Raw genomic sequence first — 8,280 nt, 5'->3', positions numbered from 1 at the left:
AGACTTAAAAAATAACATTCTTCAAAATTAATGATTTGAAAGTGAAAAAAAATTAACGACTATCCTGTAGCCTTTACGTTATTTTGCCGCTTGGCGTGAACAAAGAGAATATAATCACTACGTTTTATACTAAATTGTTTAACGTCACGCGGGCCACAAATAAAGTCCCGGCGGGCTGCATGCGGCCCGCGGGCCGCGGTTTTAGGATACCGGGCATTGGCTGCAACCTTTTTTTCATGCGGGCCACAAACATGTTATGGTCGAGGTGTCGCGGGCCGCAACAATTTTTTTTTGTATTAATGATTTAAGAGAAAAAATTCACGACTTTCACGATGACTTTACATTATTTTGCCGGTGGGCGTGAAATTCAAAATGGTTTAACACGTTCGCTGCGAAGCAAGGCATTATAATATTTGTATAATAATTTATAATATGAAAAAGATAGATTATTATTTCATGGAAAATATTATAATGTATGTATGCAGTTAATTTCGAAAGTGTTGAAATGTGTCTATTGATTTATTGTAGTAATTAACATAGCTGGGCACCGTTAATCAAATAGTTAACTTCGTTAATCCGTTAAAAAAAATGTTAGCTTCGTTAAAAACGTTAAAGCGTTATATTTCGGATGAATTAACGCAAGTTAACGTTAATCGTTAATCCGTTAATATGTATTATGGCCTTGTTGTAACTTATATCATTGCGTTAGTGTACATACAAAACCTGTTGGTTTAAGGTTTTGAAAGTTAAAATGTTAGGGACAAAACAAAATACTTCTATAATTATTGTATTCTATCTGACTAAATTATACTGCACTCTTCTTTATCAACATGCAAATGATTTATAATAACAATTAACCAAAAACTCTCTCTATAAACACCGGCACTGAATAATGAAATGATAAAACGAAACAAATCTCTTCTCACTTGTACGCTCCTGAAAATGTATCAAGTATTGTTTTTGTTTCACTCGCTGCTGCATGCCGTGCCGCTACGCCGCGCTGCCCGCCCGCCCGGCACTTGTCGTTTCATACTAACTGTTTGAACCTGTTATCGCGCAGTGCCGCGGTGCCGTGCGGTAGATAGTAGGCATTGGATTAACGATTAACGGACTTCTGAATATTAACGGAAGTTAACGAGTCCGTTAATATTTTTAAAAGTTAACTTAAAAGTTAATCCGTTAATCAAAATGTTAACTTCGTTAATTAACGATTAACGGATTAACGAGTTAATGCCCAGCTATGGTAATTAATTACACGTTAGGGTATGCGCGCACGGGCAACTTAGTTGCTCGGCGATTTATTTGTCTCTTGATGAAGTCTAGGAGCTAGTATGAAAGTGCGCGCACGTAGCGACGCAACTCTGAGCAAATTTTTCGTTGTCCAGAGCCCGCGACGCAATTGTCTCCTTCCCTATTGGTTTCTTTGCAAGTGCGCGCACGGGCAACAAAAAAGTTGCCGACCGGCCAGTTGCCACTCGACCGCCGCTGCGTGAGTTTGTGTGTACTTGCAGCAATGAGTTTCTAAAATACTAGAGTAGCAATAGCAACGTCTTACAAAATATTCTCAGAAATGCGTAACCACTTGATAGCTCAAAAGACAATGTCAATTCATAATGTTATTGTGTCATTATGTAGGTCAGATATGCCTGCAGACATCTTCGAAGTGGCAACGCGTTGCTGCCGTAAACTGCCAATCTAGTAAGATTCTGCTAGTTCATCAAAACTTTCGACACTCATTCTAAAGTACCTAACTAAATTTTTTTTTGGGTATGCTCTCAATTTCATAAAACTAGTATAAAATTTCCCGAGAGTCAGCCGATCGCTCCATAGTGGATGCACCCATTCTATTTTTCGACGCTTTCTACGGTTTTTTATAGCGAGTGCAACGACCTTCTCGACCAAATCCATGTTGATGACTGTCAAGAAAAAAACTGAAAAAAGTCGGGTTGCTGAAAAAAAGGTGCGCGCACCCCGGCGACATGGCAATTATTTTTTCGAAAGAGACAAATAAATCGCCGAGCAACTAAGTTACCCGTGCGCGCATGGTCTTAAGGTTATTAACTATAATAATTTATGTATGGAAATGTAGTAAATGAAAAACTTTTCATTATTTTCAGATTTTTAGGTCCCTGTACTAGTTTGCAACATTTTAGTCTGCAGGCAATGGTTGTTAAGGAGATTTTAGGAGGAGGAGAAGGAAGGTATGGGATTATGAGAGGTGCGGCCACTAAGGGAAAATCCTCTGATCAAGTGAGGTGGTATACAGCTGGCCCTGAGACCACGCGATAGATTTTAGCTGTCGTATGTACAGGGTGTAACAAAACAAAGTAATAATAGTTATGTGTGTATGTATAAAGGTGCGCGTCCACTGGATCGGAATCGGAGCGTACGCAGCGGACGGATTTGTTGCCTAAGCCTTGTGGATTAAATCTGTTTTATTGTTTTGTGTTTATTTAGCTATGTACAATAATTTTTATTGAAATAAAACACTTATTTGAGCTCATTTCTTTTTTTTTTTAATTTTTGGTATGTTTGGAGTGGAAGGCTTTGCACTTAAAAATTTTAACTTTAGTTTCAATTTAAAAAAATAATCAATGTTATTTTTTTTCTTCTAAGTCCGACCTCTTGTTACGTAGTATAATTTGACATTCTCTTTGGTCAATCACTCTACGGCTTATTGCGGCTCTTCACGATGGGCCAGCATAGTGGGCCATCACGACGGCCCAGCGTGTGGAGGACGTAGTGGCATAGGATGGCCGATGGCGCCAGCGCTGGCCGTGGAATCGCGGGGGTGTCGGTTTTTCGGCCGCACATCAAAGGATGATGTCCCAGCGATGGCGGTACGCCTCTACACGTTGGCGATACGACAGTCGGTGCCTGACCGCGGTCGAGTGAGGACGTCGTAATTCGTATTTCAATTTACGAATTTCATTCATAATGTACGTGGTCTCATAATGAATGAAACTATATTAATATGATAAAGCCGAAAGTTTGTATGGATATTTGTTACTTTTGTTACTCTTTTACTCAAAACTAATGAACGGATTTTAATTAAACTTTAGAATAATTATTGTAGCTTTTACATTATACATTATGTACATAACTCCTGAGTCTGACTCTTTAAAGATACAATTTTGGTAGTTGCGGCGTTGTTTGAAGAACGGAAAGCATATTATGCTAATATTACATTCATCATTGTCATTATCATCACTACCATAAACCATTATTTTAATTTTAGTCTCGAAATAAATTCAAGAGAAGGTTTATATAATTAGGAGGGGAGGTAATACGAAGTCTCAGAACAGGAAAATAAGGAGAAGTGTTATGTAGCGCCGTTTATATGGAAACCTGTGTCGCCGACTTCAATGACACTATATTGTCAGCATAGTGTCAACGGTACACGGTCTAGTGATGTCCGGTCTATCTAAGGTGTCGATTAATAATTATTGCGACGATATGGATGTATTTTGGTAGGTATTTAAATACTATTAAAAGAATAAATAATTAATATTACAGTCTAACAAAAACAACTTAAAGGCCGAAAGGGGTTGAAATCATCCATGATTACGAAAATCTTTTACTATGGGACCAACTCAATTCGGCAAAATAATCAGCTGTTTGGCAAAATCGTAACTAGGCAATAGATAAACAAACATTCATAATATTATATTACCAGATTTTAAGTTGGAAAAAGACAAATATATCTGCGAAAACCGCATTCAAAACGGATCAGTAGTTTTCGTGTGATGCTGGAACAAACATACGGACAGACAGAGAGACAGACAAAAAACTAGCCACAGTTTTAGCTTTTATAGCGATGTAGTAACATCCCCCGCTTATTATTTTTTGAATATCTTTAAGAAGGAAAAAAGGGACCCTATTCCTAAGACTTCGATGTCTTATTGTGTGTCTCGGTTGTATATCTCAATAACCGCTACACTTCTGAAATTTTCACAGATTGTGTATGTCTGTTATCGCTATAATAACAGATACTAAAACAAATTAAATTAAATATTTAAGGGGGGCTCCCATACAACAAACGTGATTTTTTGGCTATTTTTTGCTCGATAATAATAATGGCAACAGGTACTAGGTAGGCACTTGAAAAGTACAAAATACTCCATTGTATTTATAGGTACTTGAACAATTAATAATAAAATCAAAATAATTTGAATAATTAAGGATCCACACAAAAACACATTAATTAATGGAATCAGGCGTTACTTTGCGGAAATACATAGTTTAAATTTAGTTTGTTATTATTTTTAGCAATATTCCGCGAAAACAACTTCCACCTTTAAGTAAATGAGTGAGTGTACGTATAGGCATGCGTACAGCACCTCCCTCCTCCCACACTGCCTATGCGTACACTCGCATGCAAGAACTTGCAAACACCACCACCACACAAGCAATAATGTTGGCAAATCCGTGCAAGGCCCCTCACCACCATGCAGGTTGAAAACCTCGACGCGCGTTTCGCCCCAACACCGGAGCATCCTCAGGATGTGGACTCTACGAACAACGTCCGTTAACGGACGTTGTTCGTAGAGTCCGTTAACGGACGTTGTTCGTAGAGTCCACATCCAGAGGATGCTCCGGTGTTGGGGCGAAACGCGCGGTGGAACTTAAAGGTGGAAGTTGTTTTCGCGGAATATTGCTAAAAATAATAACAAACTAAATTTAAACACATTACTTGCCTAATTTTGCTCTATCATAATAAGGAACCCTTCGTGCGCGAGGCCAACTCGTACTTGGCCGATTTTTTTCATACATTTCTCTTTGAATTTTGCGTCAATGGGAAAACTGAAATAGGACTAAAAGCGATAAAGGTAATACAAATCATTCTTCAAAGATGCACTAATTATTGTGAGTTATTAAGTATATGAGTAAGCATTAAAGCACCACTTCTTTCGACTATAAAATAAAACTTCCGCATATTTATAATAAATTTAGACCTTCCGCGCGGCTTCACCCCCGTAAATTAGGAATTTCAAAGACAAATTAGCCCACAAAAATAGACTATGATCCTTCATGTGGTCTACTTTTTATTTATGCTAAATAACATAAAAATTGCTGGATGGTGCGTGAGATAGGTAAGCCCTTTAAAATAATTTTCCCCGTTTTTTCCACATTTTCCTCTGTTTCTTGGCTATGAGATATCTAACTCTGAAAGGATACTTCAAAATTTCAAATCGGACTAGTAGTTCCTGAGATTAGCGCGTTCAAACAAACAAACTCTTCAGCTTTATAATATTAGTGTAGATAATAACGCAACCGCATAAAAAATGTCGATAAAAATATCGATACCAAAATCTGCATCACACCACATCACTAGTGCCTTAGTTTGATAGTTCACGGAACATTTTTGGTGAAGAATAATTGATTTTTAAATTAAAAAGTCGTATAAATTACAGTTGGCTGTGATAGGTGATCCCACTATTTCTGAAATTCACAGTATCGCTGCAATTTTTGTAGGTAATTTCAGCATTTTGTTCACAATTTACGGCGTAGTGAAAACGTGTAAGCCATGGAGTGATTGACATGCGACTTACAATTTGTGCCCATATGGGCAGGATTTGGCGACATGTGACTCGCTCTATAACGTATCTCCTTCTGAAATCTGTGTACGAAGTTCACCGGGTCATCTGGTAAAGTCATAAATTATTAAAATACACGTTTTGCATTGCCGCAATGGCTAATGCTTACACGTCCATCTTGAACGACGTTTAGACCACAACAGAACACAGCCATCATGTAGAGGCATTGCGACCATTGCATGCGCCATTCGATCGTTAGCGCTGGCCCATCTTGAAGAGGGGCCACTACACGTTTTCACTACGCCGTAAATTGTGAACAAAATGCTGACTTGTGCTATAATTACGTACAAAAATTGCAGCGATACTGTGAATTCCAAAAATAGCGGGATCACCTATGACAGCCAACTGTAATTTATACGACTTTTTAATTTAAGCATCAATTAGGTATTCTTCACGAAAAATGGTTACGTCGCTGCATAGATAAAGTACTGAGTTATTAAATAACGTAAGAAAGAAATAACAATCGAAAAAAACATATATGATAATAGCACCTCTTATAGAAAGACTTTTGGGCAAGCGCTAGCGCGATGTAGGAGACGCACGGCGCCATCTATTATGAATTTTTGGAACTAACTTAATTTGAACAAATTTACGCATTTTCACCCCCTTACAACGCTTTTTTTTCACTAAAAAAGTAGCCTATGTCCTTTCTCAGGCTTTAGACTATCTGTACATAAAATTTCATTACATTCGGTTCGGTAGTTTTGGCGTGAAAACGAGACAGACAGACAGACAGAAATACTTTCGCATTTATAATATTAGTATAGATTTCTTTACTGAAACAAAATTACGGCAATAATAATAATATTATGTCATATAGTAACAATACCATGATACTATATACTATTAAGTATATCATAATATGGCACTCCGAATGAAATAATTACGTAACTTAACATTAAAGAGAGAAGTATCTAATCAACTCAATATAAAATTATATGATACTAGCTGTTCCCCACGGTGTTACCCGCGATTTTTAAGTGAAATATAGAGTATGAAAAAATATAAACAGACGAACATATTTTGTAACCTCCTCCTTTTTGGAAGTCGGTTAAAAAGTACAAATTTCTTGTAAAAGGTTGCCGAGACGACCACATAAGGTTTACCCTGTGAAAAACAAATCAGATCTCACGGACGTAAAAAAAGTATCAGATCTCATTATAGTCTGTAGAGCCAAGCTTCTGAATCTACACGGCCTAACTGTACTGACCCTAACTTAAATAAATTTTACATACCAGCACAGAATAGAATATAATAGTACAAGTAATACCAGTAAATATTATGGCTATATTTATATTTATATTAGTAAATATTTCGCTACCGTCACGGAGGTGGCTCAATAAATCGATCAAGCTAAGCTTATTTAGATTCCCCTACAGGGATTTGTCTTACTGGTTATAGGCAGTGACAGACACGCGAGTAAGTACGCGGACTTACGGCTCGACGACCTTACTCGCCTGTGTGTCACCTAAAGTTCGCGTAGGTACTTAAAGATTGCCGCTTAAGTTCGCCGTCTTGGAATTTTACTCGTAGCTCGTACGTCTGGCAGCTCTGCGAGTCGCGACTCGCGAGCCGCAAGCCGTCAGGCAGTGTTGCCAACACAACTGATACAAAATTTGCTTTGCCCTTTCAAATCAATCTAAGAAAAAAGAGATGACACTACGATGTTGCCACTTTTTAATTTCTTCACTTTTTTGACAGAATTTACTGTACTTAATGCTAACATTTTTCAGTCAAATAAAACGTTTTTAATTTTAAATCTTTAATAATCAACAAAATCTCAATTTATTTTATGATATCAAACAAAATATTAATTTATTGGTGTTCATCGATAGCTGATGCTGCTGATGTACCTACATGTAGACGTAGAAAATTCATTGTCCAAACTATAAATCTCTTTGGTACCATAAAGTTAATATGTATACCTAGCGGAATAGAGCAACAATTTCGAGCTGTCAAACGAAACCAAAATTGGTTTTCATCTGTGTGAAAAATATGTACGTACGTATACACTTAAACTTTTCGATTTAGTTTTTTCTTATTAGTTTTTAAAACGTAATATGATATTATTCCTAAATAACACAAAGGTTCTTCCGTCGACGACATGGTAACCCAGTGTACTCGTGTGTCACCGACGCGAGCCGAGTAAGTTCGCGGCAAATATATACTAGTAATCTGTGGTTCGCGGACTTAAAACCCGCGTACTTTAAGTTCGTACGTCTGTCAGGCACTTATGGGCGATTTTCTGTCGGAAAGGGCAATTTTTGTTTTGATCAGGTCTGGCAAGTGGCAACACTGAAAGGTGGCCACTGCCAGTGCAGTGTTGTCAATTTAGCATATTTTACGTTGTTTAGCATATTTATTTGTTGTTTAGCATATAGCATATTTTTTAGCATATAATTATTTAATAAAAATTTAACCATGAATCAAACGATCCGATTTAATTCATAAGCGTGTGTTCTAAAATAGAGTAATAATTACTCTGAAAAGAGTATTTATTACTCATTATTATCACTACCACATTCTAACGCCGAAATTGAACGCGTTTTCAGCCAAATGAATGTAGTAAAGACTTCGCAACCGTTTGTCGGTAAAAATTTTAAATGCTATTTTATACATCAAATTTGGCCAAGAGAGGACAAAAAAAATATGCTGTTATTCTTACTCAGTTCTGGATAATAAT

This window comes from Aricia agestis, chromosome Z (assembly GCF_905147365.1).
Source record: "Aricia agestis chromosome Z, ilAriAges1.1, whole genome shotgun sequence".
Lineage (NCBI taxonomy): Eukaryota > Metazoa > Arthropoda > Insecta > Lepidoptera > Lycaenidae > Aricia > Aricia agestis.
This window is presented reverse-complemented; position numbering follows the sequence as displayed.